Source organism: Bufo gargarizans, chromosome 2, assembly GCF_014858855.1.
Source record: "Bufo gargarizans isolate SCDJY-AF-19 chromosome 2, ASM1485885v1, whole genome shotgun sequence".
Classification (NCBI taxonomy): Eukaryota; Metazoa; Chordata; class Amphibia; order Anura; family Bufonidae; genus Bufo; species Bufo gargarizans.
The window spans coordinates 675,042,986-675,062,620 of record NC_058081.1 but is presented as its reverse complement, the minus strand read 5'-3'; the positions used below and the strand labels follow the sequence as shown (position 1 = coordinate 675,062,620).

Below are 19,635 nucleotides of genomic sequence, written 5' to 3'. Positions count from 1 at the left end.
TTACACGCCGGATCCGGAAAAACGCAAGTGTACTGAAAGCATTTGAAAACGGATCCGTCTTCAAAATGCTTTCAGTGTTACTATGGCAGCCAGGACGCTATTAAAGTCCTGGTTGCCATAGTAGGAGCGGGGGAGCGGTATACTTACCATCCGTGCGGCTCCCGGGGCGCTCCAGAGTGACGTCAGAGCGCCCCATGCGCATGGATGACGTGCCGTGCGGTCACGTCATCCATGCGCGTGGGACGCCCTGACGTCACTCTGGAGCGCCCCGGGAGCCGCACGGACGGTAAGTATGCTGCTCCCCCGCTCCCCGCTACACTTTACCATGGCTGCCAGGACTTTAGCGTCCCGGCAGCCATGGTAACCACTCTAAAAAAGCTAAACGTCGGATCCGGCAATGCGCCGAAACGACGTTTAGCTTAAGGCCGGATCCAGATCAATGCCTTTCAATGGGCATTAATTCCGGATCCGGCCTTGCGGCAAGTCTTCAGGATTTTTGGCCGGAGCAAAAAGCGCAGCATGCTGCGGTATTTTCTCCAGCCAAAAAACGCTCCGTTCCGGAACTGAAGACATCCTGATGCATCCTGAACGGATTTCACTCCATTCAGAATGCATTAGGATAAAACTGATCAGGATTCTTCCGGCATAGAGCCCCGACGACGGAACTCTATGCCGGATCCGGACAACGCAAGTGTGAAAGAGCCCTAAGTAAAACAGTTTATTGAAATCAATATTCAATATTTTACACTGTACATTGTACATCAGCTTGTAGGTTTAATCCGTGGGATGTTGTAATTCTATTGTCCAAAAGTACATTATCCTTTCTCTTCTACACCTTTAAATTTCAATACATGCAAGTTTGAGAAGCCACATTATGTTTAAGTTTAAGTACCATGATGGTCACAGATATAGCCAAAGATAATTTAAACTGCTATTAAAGGGAACCTGTCACCGGGATTTTGTGTATAGAGCTGAGTACATGGATTGCTAGATCGCCGCTAGCACATCTGCAATACCCAGTCCCCATAGCTCTGTGTGCTTTTATTGTGTAAAAAAAAAGATTTGATACATATGCAAATTACCCTGAGATGAGTTCTGTCCCTGACTCTTCTGACGTACAGGCTAAGGGTCCATTCGCACGGACCCATTCACTTTCAATGGGGCTGGAACGGATGCAAATCCACATTTCCTGGATCCGCATCCGTTTTTTTGGGGATCCGCAATTTCGTTCCTGAAAAAAAAAAAAAAAAACATGTCCTATTCTTGTCTGCAATTGCGGAGCAGAAAAGGCATTTTCTATTATAGTGTCTGTGATGTGCGGTCCGCAAATTGCGGATCGCACGTTGCAGGTGTCCATGTTTTGCGGATCCGCAAAACACTTACGACGTGTGAATGGACCCTAATTTGCATATTTATCAAATAGTTGTTTTTTTTACACAATAAAAGCACACAGAGCTATGAAGACTGGGTATTGAGGATGTGCTAGAGGCCATCTAGCAGCCCATGTCCTCAGCTCTATACACAAAATCCCGGTGACAGGTTCTCTTTAAATATCCTGGCACAGGATTTGGTTTTAGTTTATGGTTCCTCTTTTATGAATGTGAGCCTTTGATTTGCTACTAAAAAGCTATGACTTCTAAGCGTGTCTTAACTGCAGGCTATAAACTACATAAACGGTAATAAAATAAACATTTCTACCAGAAAAACAAAGTAGAGTAATTTTCTTGTGACTAAAATGTTTCTTAAGGAGCGGCCCCATAGAAATGAATGGAGGGCGGCTGCGCATGAGCAGTGCGCTCTCCTTCACTTTTGGGGCTCCGTTCTCGATATAGGTGCGGGTACCAGCGGTGATAAGACAATGGGGGCATATCCTAGCGATAAGCCCCCATTGTCTGAGATGAGAAAACCCCTTTAATCACGGAACCAGTCCATGAAGGACAAGAAGGAAAAGTCACACTATCTCCAAAATGCCTAGGTATGTTTTTAATCATTGCACAAGATGTTTTTAAGGATTTTCTAATAAAGAAGTGAAGTTTTTATTGGCGTGCTGGAGATCAGTGGCGTACCTCCAATAGAGGCAGACCACACAGCTGCTATGGGGCCCCTGAGGGAAGGGGGCCGCAGTGGAGAATAGGCCCCGCCCACTAATTACAGTTGCATAGCTACCTGTGTGAAAAGAGAATGTAAGAAGCGGAGAAGGACCTTTGGTGATGTCATCAACCATGTGACCAGTGCAGGAAGCCAAGGAATAGCAGAGCAGCAGAAGTCTGAATGACCTGTGGTGATGTCATCATCATGTGACCAGTGCAGAGGACTGGTGAAAGCCCTATGGGATGTCGCTGTGAGGGGGCGGAGCTTCTGTGTGGTGCCTGGAGTAGAGGTTGGTAGTGTCCAGGGATAACCTACATAACATCCTAGAAAAGCTGGGAGTTGTAGTTCTGTCATACTATATCCCTCTCCATGTAATTTCAATGTATGCCCTAGTACAGTCTTGTAATGTTGAGAGTTGTAATTCTGTCTTATTATATCCCTCTCCATGTAATTTCAATGTATGCCCTAGTACAGTCTTGTAATGTTGAGAGTTGTAGTTCTGTCTTATTATATCCCTCTCCATGTAATTTCAATGTATGCCCTAGTACAGTTTTGTAATGTTGAGAGTTGTAGTTCTGTCTTATTATATCCCTCTCCATGTAATTTCAATGTATGCCCTAGTACAGTCTTGTAATGTTGAGAGCTGTAATTCTGTCTTATTATATCCCTCTCCATGTAATTTCAATGTATGCCCTAGTACAGTTTGGTAATGCTGGGAGTTGTAGTTCTCTCCTCTTATACCCCGCTCTCTGCAATGTATACTGATGCCCCATAATAAGTCTGGCCATACTGGGGGATATAGTTATTTCCTTTTAAAGCTCTTACCTAGTACCACTGGATGATGCCCTATAATAATCTGGACATGCTGGGATTTGTAGTTCTCTCTTCTTAGGCTGGGTTCACATCACCGTTTAGTTTTCCCGTTTTGCGTGCAGGACTTCTTTTTTAATGGATCTCAGGCATAAATGGCTGAAACAGATGCCAAATATGCAGAACTGATGCTTAAAATACAGAATCAGTTTTTTTCTTAATTTTTCGGTTCTTCTGACGGATCAGACGTACAGAAAACTAAGGCTACTTTCCTCGTTTTGTGCGGATTCGTCTTGTATCTGCACAGACGGATCCGCACCAATAATGCAAACGCTTGTATCCATTAATAACGGATCTGTTTGCATTATTCATTAGAAAAAAAGTCTAAGTCAAAACTGATCCTTCCCCATTGACTTACATTGTAAGTCTAGACGGATCCGCATAGTCAGACGGTCACCAAAACGCTGCAAGCTGTGTTTTAGTGACCGTCTAAAAAAACGCAACGGAGACGCAGCCAAACTGATGCATTCTGAGCAGATCCTTATCGATTCAGAATGCACTGGGGCTGAACTGATCCGTTTTGGACCGCTTGTGAAAGCCCTGAAACGGATCTCGCAGACGGACCCAAAAACGCCAGTGTGAAAGTAGCCTAAACGGTGATGTGAACCCCGCCTAATACTCTTTGTGTGTAATATCCACTTGTATCCAATAATAATAGCCTGGACAACCTCTCTCTGTGTTGCCCCCTAATTTCCAATAATAAAAATCTGGTGATGATGAGACTTGTAGTTCCCTTTGTCACTGTTATAATGTTCTGCAGCAGCTGAGGTGTGAATTAGGCGTTGCTCACATCTGTGCTGGTGACGTTCACTGTTCTGCCGTCATAGGATCAGAACAACGAAAATCACCGCAATTCTGGATCTGGCACTTCATGACAGATCCCACTAAATATTATGAGCTCTGACGGGTTCCATCTGCCAGGATATAAAATTGTGTCCAGCATTTATGACCTGATCTCTGAATGAGGCCCCAACACAGATGTGATCAAAGCCTTATATGTTCTCTAGCATCAGGTTATGATGTTCTGCAGCAGCTGAGGTGTGAGTTAGAAGGTTCTGCAGCAGCTCAGTTTGTATTAGGAGGTTCTGCAGCAGCTGAGGTGTGTGTTAGGAGGTTCTGCAGCAGCTGAGGTGTGTTAGGAGGTTCTGCAGCAGCTGAGGTGTGTGTTAGGAGGTTCTGCAGCAGCTGAGGTGTGTTAGGAGGTTCTGCAGCAGCTGAGGTGTGTGTTAGGAGGTTCTGCAGCAGCTGAGATGTGTGTTAGGAGGTTCTGCAGCAGCTCAGGTGTGTATTAGGAGGTTCTGCAGCAGCTCAGGTGCGTATTAGGAGGTTCTGCAGCAGTCAGAGAAACATCAGTTGTGACTGGATTAAATACTTTAGTTTTTTGTATCTGCACTTTGTAAAATGTCCCTGTCCTGTTCCTCCGCCAGCAGACATCGCACTGTGACCTGACTGACCAGTCCGGACCTGATCTGAACCGCCCCTGGCCCTGACTGCGCCCTGCCAACAGCACAAACAGTAAGCATTGGGGAGGAGGTGAAGCAGCAGCAGGCACAGTCCATGGGGGAAGTGTAACACAATATATAAGAAGTAGCAACATTAGGCACAGTCCATGGAGGAAGGGTAACACACTATATAAGAAGTAGCAGCAGCGGGCACAGTCCATGGGGGGAGGGTAACACACTATATAAGAAGTAGCAGCATTAGGCACAGTCCATAGGGGAAGGGTAACACACTATATAAGAAGTAGCAGCAGCGGGCACAGTCCATGGAGGAAGAGTAACACACTATATAAGAAGTAGCAGCAGCGGGCACAGTCCATGGGGGAAGGGTAACACACTATATAAGAAGTAGCAGCAGCGGGCACAGTCCATGGGGGAAGGGTAACACACTATATAAGAAGTAGCAGCAGCGGGCACAGTCCATGGGGGAAGGGTAACACACTATATAAGAAGTAGCAGCAGCGGGCACAGTCCATGGGGGAAGGGTAACACATTATATAAGAAGTAGCAGCAGCGGGCACAGTCCATGGGGGAAGGGTAACACACTATATAAGAAGTAGCAGCAGCGGGCACAATTTATCGGGTCTGGCTAGGTATTCACTTGTGATCAGATTTTGGTATTCTGTTCCAGCAGAATATCAGAATCCCCAAATCCAGCATATGCCAAACACTGCTGGCACCTGCCAGATCCCATTCACAATCATGGGGTCAGTCGAGATCCGGCATGCAGTGGTGTTTTGCCCTTTGTTTTTGCCAGAATCTGCAACGGAGGCTTCTGCTGGAACCTCTGCAGTAGATATGCACCTACCCTAAGGTTGTCACCGTGATTTCGTAGTAAAGAGATCACAGAGAGGCACGGAGTATTATCAGTCATGTTAATGCTCCGTGCCTCTGCAGTCTGCATCGGGTCTTGGCACTCTTTCACGGAGCGGATGCCACGCACGGCATCCGCTCGTGTGAAACAGCCCTAAGGGGTGCTGTGGGTCGCTCACAAAGGGGCCCAATTCAGATTCTTGCCATGGGGCCCAGTGTTTTCTATGTTTGCCCCAGCTGGAGATTTATCGTTTTGAGTTTGTTCATTGTGAATACCCCTGTGTCACCTGTTATTTGGGCCTCCAACAAAAACAAGGAGATAATCATTTATTTCTGTGTATCACAGTAAGTATAGACGGTCATATGCTTAGCTACTGCCAGGAAAACAACGTTATAAAGCCTTTTATTGCGTTGCACATCTGCCCTTGATCTGTTTCTGGAACCAAATCCAGTCTCTTTACACAAATTTCAAAATTTATTTGCACAATGTTGTAAAACAGACGATCAGTGACAACCTCAGGGATGACTTTCTGCACGTAATCGATCCAGGGTGCTTTAAAAAAAATAATAATTCTTTACACTGCATAAAAATAGTGACAAATACTTTAGGCAGTCAGCTCTTGCTGACCCATAAATATGGCCATTATTATTTAGCAGCAAAGGTATTTACGGTACTTAGCACATTATTATTTTTTTTTTTTGTATGTCTGTTTTAGGAAAAGGAAAAGCAGTCTTTGTACCGTAATTGCAGGATTCCAGCCCCCTACTACTGGATCTTTTGAATAGGGATGAGTAAAGTTCTAAAAAATTCAATTTGGCTTCTTTGACAAAGTTCACAAAGAAATTTTGTTTGTTCCAAATAACTTTGCCACGAATCACATTCCATTGTATGTAACGGGCGCAATTAACGGAGAATGGCGATTGTGCCGTCCCCCCGTCATTGAACCCGTCAGATGCCGCTTTCAATGCTGATCGCGGCATCTGACAGTCACAATAAGGCCTTTCAGGGGTTAAAAACAAAAGAATAAGGACACCATTCTCTGTCTCCTTTTCTCTCTAGCAGCTCTTTCAGTGTGTCATTTGCTGTCTCCACTTCCCCTCCTTTTCGGTGCTGTTGGGGTTCCTCAGGGTTCGGTCTCTTTTTCTCTCCACACTATCCCGATCTGTTAGCAGATTTGGTTTTCAGTAGCACCTCTATTTGGATGACCTCTAACTATATACTTTTTTACGCCTCTGCAGCATTATAGAACACCAGTAACTGTCTGTCTGCGGTCTCTAACTTCATGTCCTCTCTATATCTGAAAACTGTTTTCTCCATCTACTAATCTGCCTAAACCTGATAACTCCATCTCAGTGCGTGGCATGACCATAATGCCTAGTCTGCACGCCTGCCCGCAGAGGTCGCAATAACGCCTGTACAAGCGTCATAGACGCGTCTTCAGGCGACTTTACTCCTTAAAAAAAGTCTAAGGCGTACCAATACGCCTTAGACTTTCCCTGCCTTTCATCAGCGCTGTGAAATGACCAATAACAAAGCTCCTTACAGCAAGGAGCTTTTGTTATTGGTCGGTTTCAGCAGGCAGCCGGACTATTCTGCACACCGCTCTGAGGTCCTGCAGCGGCGCGAGATTCTCACCGGGTGGCGCCTGGCGGGGGTAAGCGGTCTTGGGCTGTGGGTCACTTCCTCCATGTGCTCACAGCTCCCTGTCCAGTGAAGAATGTGCGGCCTGCGCCCAAACTCCATAGTAATCAGATACCAACAGACTCGCCCCAGGGCACTATATGCCTGAGCATGCTTGCCCTGGTCGGATGAATGAAATGATCGGGTCTGTGCTAGGCCAGTCGGGCGCAGTGCATGTTGACATAGAGATTGGAGTGCGGGGGGTGGGGGGGGACTGATGGTGATGTGTTGGGGTGGGCTATGAGTTTGGGCGCACGTTCTGCACTGGACAGGACGCTGTGAGCACATGGAGAAAGTGACCCGCAGCCCGACCGTCCAGAACATGAAGAGAATGTGACCAGTGGAAGATTGGAAGTGATTGGTGCAATGTTATATATGTCCTGCTGGGATCTAAGAGGGCGACTCCAGGAAAACCAAGAAGGGCTGGCAAATAGCCAATATATTGTCCCAGATATAGGGACAGCCATTTTGCCTCCATTAGGTCTCAGTTACACCACTGTATCCATTTTGAGGTCTGCAAATCGCAGATCCACAAAATATGGACATCCGTGTGCTATTCACATCTCCATGCTGCAAAAGATAGAGCATCTCCTGTTCTGGCGGACCCACTTAAATCAATGGGTCCGCAAGAAAATGCGGATTGCACACTGACTCCCGTGCATTCGTCCCAGACCACCCACTGCTCCCTGCCACAACCACCAGACGTCCCTGTTCAATTCATATTGCATTGAGTTTTGCGCAGTCTACCGCTCCGATCTCTGCGTGACAGATTTGGTGCTTCAAGAAAGGTAGGGATTTAATCTTCTGAGAGATAAATTTTAAAAAGGTCAAAATTTGCTATTTCTGCATGGAAGACATTATAGAGGAGACTGGTAATGGTTTCCTTGCAGAAATAGCATGATCTTAACATTATTTAGGCCTGTGCACTATATATATGAATTACCGCAAATTACTACTCCTCCTCGGCTAATAATACTCCTCAAAAATGGTCAGAGTATTTTTACTCCAGAAAAAATGTAGCGCGACCTCTGCCTGCCCGCCATCTCAGTGTTCTGTTTGACACTTTCTTTCACCCCCTATATTTAATCTTTCACCTGTTTATGTCACCTGCACCTCAAAAACATCTCCAGAATCCGCCCAAACTCTCATTGTGACCCTGATCCATTCTCATCTCGATTACCACAACTCATTACTAATTGGCCCCCCCCCCTCTCCAATCCATCAGGCTGATCTATCTGTCTATCCGCAACTCCGATCACTCCACCCTGTGCCAGTCATTGCACTGGTTTGCCGTACAGTATTGGATTCAATTTAAACTGCTCGTTCTCACCCACAAAGTTCTCCACCGGCTGCACCCCCTCTCTCTCATTTCTCTCTACCACCCTACCCATGCTTTACTATTTGCAAATGACTTACCACTAACATTTAAAATAATCTCAACCTCTCAAACCCTTCTTGAAGACTTCTCCCAAGCTGCACCAGTTCTCTGGAGTGCCCTATCCCAAACAATTAGGCAAATTCACAACACACATAGTTTGAGTCTCTCCCTAAAAACACATCTTTTTAGGTGGACCTCTCACATGCTCTAATCCAGGCATCCTCAAACTGCGGCCCTCCAGCTGTTGTAAAACTACAACTCCCACAATGCCCTGCTCTAGGCTGATACCTGTAGGCTGTTTAAGCATGCTGGGAGTTGTAGTTTTGCAACAGCTGGAGGGCCGCAGTTTGAGGATGCCTGCTCTAATCTAACTCTTCTCCCTTCACCACCTCCCCCTTTATCATGATCATTCTTCTGAACTTGATCCATCATCATACACTATCCACCACACTCTATGCACTCAGAAGCATTAGTCCTCCTGCACACAGGTACAGGTCAACGCACATAAGATCCCCCTGAATTTCAGTGCGGATTCATTTGCGTTTCTGCAGCCTATCCACACCAAAATCCGCACTTTCTATTTATGGACTTTGGTGAGGATTAGATGCGGTTTAGATCTCATCCTTCCATTGAAAAGGCTGAAGTCCACAGCTAAAACTACAAACATAATTGACATGCTGCAGATTTGGAAATCCGAAACTCAGGTCAGTTTCTGCACGGAAAAAATCTGCAAAGTGTACAGTACATGAGATGTGTGTAATCTCATACACTTTACTAGTACTGTAATACACCGCAGTTTTTCCGTATGGAAATCCACATGTATTCCACAACGTGTGCAGGTAGCCTCACAGATATCGGCTGGTGGCGGCTCATGCAGCCTTATATCTACTTCCCTATTGTGTTAAGATGGCTGGACCATTGTACAAAATAAGCACTTTTTACCTTTTATATCACCCCTGTCTCCTCATACATTGTAACTAGAAATGAGTGAAGTTTTGAAAAATTTGATTCAGCTGGTTCATCGAAGTTTGACAAGAAATGTAATTTGTCACAAATCGCTATGTTAAAACAATCAATCAATGGGACTGTTTTTAACGACTGCTTGGACAGAAACGCACCTTTGGGGTTTAAAAATAAATAAATCACTCACCTCATCCTCCTGCTCGTGCAGAGGCAGTCGATCCTCTCTTGATTCAAAAAGACCTGCCGAAGGACCTGTGCAGAGTGTGATGACGTCACTGTGCGCTCCCAGCATGATCACGTGGTGACATCATCAGTGATGACCACTCCACTCTCTATTTTAGGGAAAATAATTCCTTACAATAAAGCACAAGAAAATTCTGCTTTGTTTAGAATTAAATTTTTCCTAAAATTTGGACCAAATTTCACTTAGAATGCTTCCTTCGCTCAACATTAATTGTAACTTCCTTTTGCAGGTCAGTATGATTACAGCAATACCAAATCTTTGTATCTTTTTTAATTATGTTTTAAAACTTTGATGCGTTGCCATATTCAGATATTGGTAATAGCTGTGTAGGGGCTCTTTATTGTGGGGCACTCTGTGGTTTTTAATGATACCATACTAGGGTATGTATGAAGGCAACATGACCAAAAAAAGGCAATTCAGCCATTTTGTTTTTCAATTCGTGTGTTTCACATATTAGTTCAACCACGTTACTCCTCATTCACATAGTCAGTGTTCGGTCAGTGATTTCCATCAGTGACTGTGAGAAAAACCAGGTGCGGCTCTAAACACAGAACAAGGGCAGAGCTTTCTCCTATACCTTATGTCTGTGGAGGCTCCAATCCTGGTTTTGGCTCACAGTCACTGACCAAAAAACGGACATGTGAATGAGGCTTTTTGTTGGTCTATCTCAATCCCGAGGGGATCCCCTGTCCTACCTCCAGAAATCCCTCACACCTGCTACTATGCCTCACTCCTGCCATACCTGTGAACCTCACCATTGCCCGGTTGACCTCTATCCATACCCTGTTAAGGTATTCTGTCCAAAAGGCATCAAAACTCTGCATAAGAAAAGGCGGAGTCCTTTGAAGAGTATTGCAATCACTATCACAACTGGAAGAAGTCTGTGGCATTATTCCAATGTAATTAAAATTTCTGGTGTATTCAAGTTGAAATGTGTATGGTGGGGGGTTGCCAGAACCACTAAAAAGCACAACCTCCCAAGGGAATGAGCAGTAGCTCTCCAAGGTTGCTGCAAACATTGCAATATAAGAGCTATACTGCCACTCTGATGCTGTTCTTCTCTGCTGTATTCCAGCGGGAAGCAGAAGTCTGCTCCTCTGTCACATCTGTGTCACCACTACAGACTGAGCAGAGACTACAGTAAAGTGCCAGCTCCTAGTAGTGACATTTCCAATGTCCCGGACACCTGAACCCAGACCTGAACACTCCATGTTCGGGTTCGGATGCTGAATAAAGCTTGTTGAAAGGCTGCAGCTAGGGCTGCAATGATTGCTCGATGTAATCGACACAAAAAAATCCTTGATGCAGTTTTCCTTCATCAAGGATTCGTTTTGATCATGTTACCACAGAGCATGAGTGAAGTGAAGCCGCTATCACCCACCGCTCCGTGGCCTCCCGTCGGCACCGTGCTGCACTGTCCTGGGCCTGGCGTGCACACATCGTCAGCGTGCACTGCCTGATGCTGTGTGACGTCAGGTCCCAGTGAGTGTTGGGAAAAAGAAGACTCTGCAGTCCTTCTCCGGTGGACTCCATATTGGCCAGCCGCCCACCCTGCCAGGAAAGGTAAGTATTACAGGGGGGGCATGGAGGGGCTGATAGCACTGGGGGACATGGCATTGAGGGGCTGATGGGGCAGAATGGCTTGGATAAGTAAAAGCTTTCCAAAGTTATTACCACATATAGTGAGACATGTCAGATTTGCAAAAAATGGCCTGGACAGAAAGGTGAAAATTGGCCCGGGGTAGCAAGGGTTAATGGCATACTCATGGGCAAAATTAACATAAAAATGGGCCAATTTCTGCAATCCGTGATTTACCTTAGATCGATGTTCGCATCTATACTCTGATCAGGTAGCCATGCTGTCACAAGTTAAATTGCCTAATGTTTGCGCATTGTGTTTATTCTGTTGGTTGTTATTGATGTAATACTATAACTGTCTAACTTTGATTCCTTATGTGATCCCTGCATGGATTCTGAGAGATATAAAGAAGAGGCCGGAGGGTGGGGCAGAGCCTTTACGGTAGGCTAACATGACGGGGGGGTTGGTTCAGGGAGACCCCGGGGGTTAGGGATTGGTTAGATCAATTCTAGGGGGGTGGGAATTAGGGGGTTAAATAAGCAGGCAGGGTGAAGAAGAGGTGCCATTTTAGGTAAAACTTCAGCTTACCCAGTCCTAATGGAGCAGCTTGTGGCAGTCATCGGGGAGCTGAGGTCAGCGGCAGCAGTCTGGGGCACCGGGTGGGTGCAGGAGATGTTGCGGGGGTGGCTGAGGCATCGGCTGTCACTCCGGCTGCGCGGGCCCTCCCGTGCGCCTCAGCCCAGGGCAATTCTCCCCGGGCTCAGCAGCGGATCAGGAGCCCTTCTTGGGACCCCTCCCGCATGCACAGGCGTGGAAGGAATTCTACTAGTAGGCCGAGCTCACATGGTGGCCGCGGTAGGTCTCCTCAGGTGGCAGCGGGGAGCAGCGTAGGGTCTGCAGCAGGCACGGTGGGCCTACCTCTGGGACTGGGCAGCAAGGCGGCCCCTCAGCATGGTCAACATGGCATCCCGAACGGGGCTGCTGCAAGCCATGTGTCAGGGAGAAGCAGGCCCCTAACTCCAGCACAGCAGCAAGAAGATGACTTCCCCTCCTCTGAAATCCTGAATGTGGATGCCGGAATCAACGTCCCTGGCTTGATCCCAGCCGGGGACAGCTTCTGGAATTCTCTTTTCCTGGATCTTCAGGGTCAGCGCAGAGGACCGTGCAGCGGGAGTCAGGCTCTGCGACTGATGGGGTCACAGCACCCAGGCAGCCAGATGAGATGATGATTTATCACAGTTAGTAGCGAGTTCGGGGACAGGGGGAGTTGGAAGTATCCCCGTTGCCAGTGTGGAGGGTTATGGGGGGCCTCAGTGGGACCGTGGGTGCAGGTGGGGCCACGTTAGGAGTTCGTGCGAACATGGCGTCTGTTCAGATGCAGAATATGGAGAGACTCCCAGCAGCGTGTTTCAGATTCTTCAAAGATTTTCATTCTTCAGAAATAAGACAAGTAGGATGTGTTTCGGCCCTTCCTGGCCTTCATCAACTAGAAAGGGTCCAAGGGTCATGTAAATATTAGAGGGTAAATGAGCCATTATCCAGTCTAAGCTCACTTTTAGCCCTTAAACCACTTTGAAAAGTAGTGAGGATCACCAAATGTCCCCAAAACATTGTGTGATTTCTGCATGTATTTGGAGTGTGCCTTTCGGAGACTCCACGCTAAGTTAATATTTAATGGCAGTAAATGGGTATGGTATGTGACATGAGGTCAGGATATGAGATTATTATACCGCGTATGTATGAGATATACGAGCTATCTATTTTTATATGTGTTTTATTACACAATATCTGTACTAAGATTGTGGTTTATATTCTGCTTTCTGACTGTGCAAAACTAACCATAGGAGTTATAGTTGTTGGGGGATGGTGGACTTATACTTGTCGCAGCACTGTCCTGCACTGCTACCACTGTATGTACTTTTGCTAGAATATATATAGAATTTTTATTTTTAAATAATAAAGATTGAATTTATATTATATGTGTGTATATATATTTTTGGTGAACTATTATATTTTAGTGTCAGAAGTGGAAAGCTGGTGTATTGCACCCACAAAAAAATCACTATAGGTCACCCACAGAATAAATAGCCAGGTGAGATTCCTAACACTGTCCCTCACTCCCCTGCTTCCTGCCCCTGGAATACTCGGTGCTAATGCTACACGTGATCCATATTTTATAGAGCCTGGGTCACATGATGCAGCGGCCAATCGCAGCCATGCCATTAGTAGGCATGGCTGTGATGGCTTCTAAGTGCCCACAGCTTAAAAGCTTGTTGATTAGCTGCACTGCAGCCTTTTAACAAGCTTTATTAACTGCACGAACACCGAACTCGAACCCGAACTTTTGCGGAAAAGTTTGGGTTCGGGTCCGTGTACCCGAAATCACTAAGTTTGTTACGGACCCGAACTTTGCGGTTCGGGTTTGCTCAACACTACTTGTAATACATACAATTCCCGTAGATAAAAATAGAAAAATTATACATTGTAATCGTACCTATAACCACAGCCTAAAATATCTGTCCGCGTGTAACCTGAACAACCTTGCAGATTCTGCAGCCGCATGAAGACCACACAGCTGTAGGAGTTGTCAGCTGGACTCTCCATAGGAAAGGCAGTTCTGTTTTCCCAATTGCTGTATATACTGTATGGTGCTCAATGTGCACCGTGTATAAAGATCAGGAAACGGCCATGATGCTTCTTGCTACTGTCCCAGTGATCACGTTGTCGCTGGGTGCTCGATAGCTGCAGCAGCTGTTGGGTTTTACTTCTGTGCCTGAGGCTAATATGTAGGCCATAGCTTCAGGGGAAATCAGTGACCTTATAGCGGTTATCCCATGATTAATGTAAAAAATCGGACATCATATGGCACTTGACAAGCTCTTTCTAACAAAGCTAAAACCAGCCCTGCACCTCACATGGATCCAGAGATCTCCCCAATCACTGCTCTGCTAGATTTATATCAAGCTGAAAGCTCAAGGGGAGTGTCTTTTCTGCTGCAGCTCAGGGGGCGTGTCTGTGCTCTACCTATCACAGCTTAGGGGGCGTGTCTGTGCTCTACCTATCACAGCTAAGGAGGCAGTTGAAGGATTAAAAATGAGCATGTGCGGCCTTCTCAGTGAGCAGGACAAAGAAATAAGAAAAAAACAAACAGGTGGCGCTATACAGATAAATTTTATTGAATAACCCAGTGGTTATGCTAAATTTTTAATTACACGCAATTCCAAAATATTCAGATCCAGTTGTTGGTTTGAAAACTAGAATATTTTTCATGGAGCAACCCCTTTTAACAGAATGGGACAAATTGTAAACAGGTATTTTTGTTGCACTTTATTGGAGCTATAAAAAAAAATAGCAATATACAGGTATGTGAAAATAGCCTTATTTACATTTAGCCAGGTAAGAAAACAAACGAAAAATACAAAAATCAAAATAGCATGAAAATAGAATCCCATCACCAGAAAAAATATGAAATAAATATTTAACCCCTTTCCTACCAGCGCCGTAATAGTACGGTGCTGCGGGAAGTGACTTCCCAACCAGCTACCGGAGCTGCGTTCGTCTGATCAGGAGCTGCAGGGGAACGGCTGTTCCCGTTAGCCGGACCCCTGCTGTATACGCCGGCATCAGTGAAAACACAGATGCCGGCGCATTAACCCTCACTATGCCGCAGTCAGCGCTGATCGCGTCATGTGGGGAGGGTGGAGGGAGGGAGCTCCCTCCATTGTCCCCACCGTGTCCCCGTGCTGCTGTGACGGGGACCTGATGGCTGGGACGGCAGCCCGATGCCTTCCTTAGGAATTGTGGCTGCCTTCCCTTGTTAGGCCTATTGCACACGACCGTATGGCTTTTTCATTGTTTTGCGGTCCGCAAAAAATACGGATGACATCCGTGTGCATTCAGTTTTTTGCGGAACAGAACATCTGGCCCCTAATAGAACATTACTATCCTTGTCCGTTATGGTGACAATAATAGGACATGTTCTATCTTTGAACGGAAATACGGAAATGGAATGCATATGGAGTATATTAATGGGTCTGCGATCTGGCCATTCCGCAAAAACGTAGGACATGTTCTATCTTTTTGCGGAATGGAAGTACGGGACGAAACCCCACGAAAGCACTCCGTAGTGCTTCCGTAGGGTTTCGTTCCGTGCTTCCATTCCACACCATTCCGCATCTCCGGATTTGCCGACCCATTGAAGTGAATGGGTCCGCATCCGTGATGCGGAATGCACACGGAACGGTGCCCGTGTATTGCAGAGCCGCAAATGCGGTCCGCAATAAGGCCACAGAGCGCACACGTTCGTGTGCAATAAGCTTTAGCCTGTGTGGATCCAGTCCCCTGGATCTCACAGGCAAGAAGGCTGTGAGTGTATTACACTGGTAATACACTTACAGCCAATGCATTACAATACAGATGTATTGTAATTCATTGTACAGGGGATCAGACCCCCAAAAGTGGGGGGAAAAAAAATAAAATAAAGTTTTGCATAATAAAAAAAATAAGTTTCAAGTAAAAAAAAAAGCGTTCTTTTCCCATAATTAAGTAATAAAAAAAAATAGGAAAAAATAGGAAAAAAAAGACAAGTATTAGGTATTGCCTCATCCATATCGACCAGCTCTATAAAAATATCACATGATCCACCCTGTCAGGTGAATGCAGAAAAAAACTAAAAGAATAAAACAGTGCCAAAGCAGCCATTTTTGGGTCATCTTCTCTTACAAAAAGTGTAATACCAAGCGATCAAAAAGGTGTATGTACCCTAAAATGGTACCAATCAAACCGTCATCTCATCCCGCAAACAATGAGACCCTACCTAAGACAATCGACCAAAAAATAAAAAAAAATGGGGTAGTCAGAAAATGGAAACACAAGATTGAATTCTGTTCAAAAATGCATTTACTGTGTACATTTTTTTATTTTATTTAAATTTGTTTATTCAATTTTATAACACAAAATGACAAAAAGAGAATTTGACAGTGCCGAGTCTAAATGCATCAGTACAGGTTCTGCCGACATGGCAGACATAATACATTCTATATCACATTATACAGTTAATGGAATAAGAATCCAATACATAGTTTATAGTCATATTAAGACATTCGCAAATCTTCCCACTCTCTTCCATATTACATTAGACTCGTTCTCCCACTGTCAATCCAAACTTATCACCCCTATTTCCCCCCCCCCCCAAGGTGGTTATTTCGGTGGTCATTGCCATTGGGGTGACCAATCTCTCCCCCCACTCACCCAACGGCAAAGGCAATCATACAGAGCCTGCAGCGTATTCCTCATATCTCTCGGTCCTTGCCAGAAGGTTTTTCCATTCCCTAATGCTAGTGACTTTAGTGACTTTTGCCACCATTAAATCTCTTGTCCAGATCCTTTTTTTTTTCCCGTTTTCCCTAATTGATGATGTAGAACATCCTAGGACAGCCACTTCCGGCTTATATGGGAGGGATAATAGGGATTCTGCACTTAGGGAGCTATAGACCCCTCGCCAGTACGATTGCATACTCGGACAGGACCATATCATATGGATAAAATCAGCGGGCTCTTGACACCTCCAGCATTTTGGTTTGCGTTCTTTGTAGCTCTTACTTAATAATATTGGAGTCAAATATAATGTTAAAATAAATAATCCTAAAATTACTGGATATTGTTGTCTTTTTTTATATTTCTATATCTATTGCCCCATTCAATTGTGTTAAATCCTATATCCTTTGCCCATTTTTCTTCACTGTTAAACTTTAGTGTTCTCCCCAATCCCTTCCTTATTATCCTGTACACCTGAGAAATGGTCACCCTTGTTGTCTTGTGTTTATTACAGAAATCAGTAAATTTGTGATTTATTGTGATAAAAGAATCCCTATTTTGTGTACTGTAGCTTCAAAAGCGTGTTTTAATTAATAATACCGATATTGACTCATTTAGTCTATACTAATTCTGGGGCATAATTATTTTAGTGTTCTTATTAGTCCCGTTTTTAACTAATTGTGAAGTATAAATGATGCCGTGATTTACCCAATATTTAAAATCTGTGATTGATTTGGAATATGGAATTCTGCAATGTTGCTGTTACCCCACAAAGGTGAAAAATTTTAAGTGTTCTAAAAAAAAAATTGGGAATTTCTCTTTCCCCAAGACAAATCCACCATTCGACAGGTTGGGCATTTTTTACCTTTAATAAATCCTGTCTCCAATAAACTAAATATACAATATTTTGGCCATTAAAGCCCCATTCCCAAAATTATTTTATATTGTTTCCCCCTGACTTTATCCACTGAACTTGAGCAGCCAAGTAATATCCCTGGAAAAAAAGGAACCGATAACCCTCTGTCCTCTTCCGCTAACCAGACATATTTTTGCTTACGATTTACCCTTTTTCTTCCCCAGATTAAGTCATTCAGCAGTCGTTCCAAATGGTTGAAGAAATATTCCTCTATCCAGACTGGACATGACGCCAAAATATACAGAATCTGGGGAAGCAAAATCATTTTTATTAATGCAGTTCTGTCCGCTTGTGCCATAGATAGCTTCTGCCAAACACCAATTTTACTTTTACATCTGGACATCAGAGGAGTAACATTCAATCTCGCAAAATCTAATATACTTGCACTTAGCTTTATACCCAAATAGTCCATAGATTCCTAGGGGGTTAAGTGGATTTTTCTGGTCCAATGGTAACAATACTGATTTTGCCCAGTTGACTTTATATTCCGAGATATCACTGTACTTATTTATTAGCTCCATAAGAAAAGGCAGCTGCGATGTTGGGTTCTCCAATAAGACAAGAATGTCATCTGCTTACATACTTATCTTATCAGAGGTCCCATTCATACCAAAGCCAGAAATCCCATCATCCAACCTAATTTTAGCAGCTAATGGTTCTATGAATAAGGCAAACAGTAAGGGTGAAAGAGGACATCCCTGTCTTGCTCCTCTATGCAGCTCCACTTGTTCCGTCTATACCCCATTGATGTTGATTCTGGCTTTGGGGTGATTATATAAGATCTGGATCCATTTAATAAAATATTTACCCATATTCATCCTATACATTACTTTCCAGAGATATTCCCACTCCACCCTTTTAAACACCTTCTCAGCATCTAATGACAGGATCAAGAGGGACCCGCCCCCCCCCCCCCCACCCCGATCGACCTGGATGTTTAAGAAGGCTCTGTGTATGCTAGATTGTACCAATCTCTTGGGTATAAATCCGGTCTGGTCTGGCTGAATTAACCTATCAATTACCCCCTTTGGTCTGTTAGCAAATATTTTTGCGCAGATTTTATAGTCTGTATTTAAGAGGGAGATCGAGTGATAAGCACCGATCTCTCTCTCTCTCTCTCTCTCTCTCTCTCTCTCTCATCCATACCCTATTTTAGAATAAGCGTAATTACTGCCTCGGATAGAGATACGGGTAACTGACCTGTCTGATAGGTATTATTTAAGACCTGCAATAGCATTGGCAGGAGTACATCCCCATATTGGCGATACATTTGAAACAGGAGCCTATCAGTCCCTGGGGAGGAGTTTCCCTGAATAGTCCCAAGGGCCCCGAATACTTCCTTTTAATTCTATAGGTCGGTTTAGTATCTTGCACTCCTGCTCTTTTAATTTAGGGAGGTTGATGTTCTCCAAAAACTTTTGGTTTTTATTGTTAGTATATAAGATATTGTAATACTTCTTTTTTTAAATATTTTTTATTCTGTTTTTTTTTTATTTTTTTGGTTTTGGATCAGAAGTGACAGAGGTTTCCTGATTTCCCTGCTTGCGAAAAGTATTTAGCTCCTGTAAAGAAAACCTTATGTTGTGCTTTTTCGTATAAATAATTTTTATATTCTAATCTAGCTTCCTCGAGATATGATTGTACAGTGATATTATTGTTAAGTAATTCAAGAGCAAGTTCTTTTGCAGCTGTTTAGGAACGGTTGAGACGTATGCATATATATCCATGCATGCCCGCAAACACGTGCGGGCATGTATGGTATATATGTGCATACACTAGACATAGTATCATGGGACGATGTGCGCAGATGTGCCCAGCATCTGCGCACGTCTGCCCATGGTGATCCCCAGGGGCTCATGTTGGCCCCTGTGGGAAATATGTGTCCCCTGGGAGCCGTGCCCCCTGATAATGTATGTAGGGGCTTGTGCCCCCTTATGATATGTAGGGGCTTGTGCCCCCTTATAGTATATCTGTGCCCTATAGGGGCTTGTGCCCCCTTATATGTAGGGGCTTGTGATATCTGTGCCCCCTTATAATATATGTGCCCCCTTATGTCCCTAATAATGTATATACATGTGTATGGATGTGCCCCAATCATCCATACTCATGTATATTATACGTATCCCCCCTCCTACACCTGAAACCAGGTGCATTGGTTTGAATGTGCCCCAAGCATTCAGACCGATGCAATCTGGCTAATTGCATCAGAATGACTGGACAAGGGTCCGGTCATCCTGATGGATACAAAGAGCTCAGATTCAACAGAATCTGAGCCCTTTGTTGTA

The 19,635-nt window shown here is 44.6% G+C and overlaps 1 protein-coding gene across 4 annotated transcripts in view; it reads left to right on the top strand.

Moving 5' to 3' along the window:
- Positions 1–2,350: 2,350 nt before the first annotated feature.
- LOC122926933 (nicotinamide N-methyltransferase-like) overlaps positions 2,351–19,635 on the top strand; it is a 117,188-nt gene continuing 99,903 nt past the window's right edge. The window contains exons 1-2 of one of the 4 annotated variants that reach the window (XM_044278456.1): positions 2,351–2,380; positions 4,389–4,476. The gene's annotated coding sequence lies outside the window, so the exon portion shown is untranslated. The remainder of the gene's footprint in view (positions 2,381–4,388; positions 4,477–19,635) is intronic. The other 3 variants (XM_044278454.1, XM_044278455.1, XM_044278453.1) reach the window with 3 other exon arrangements.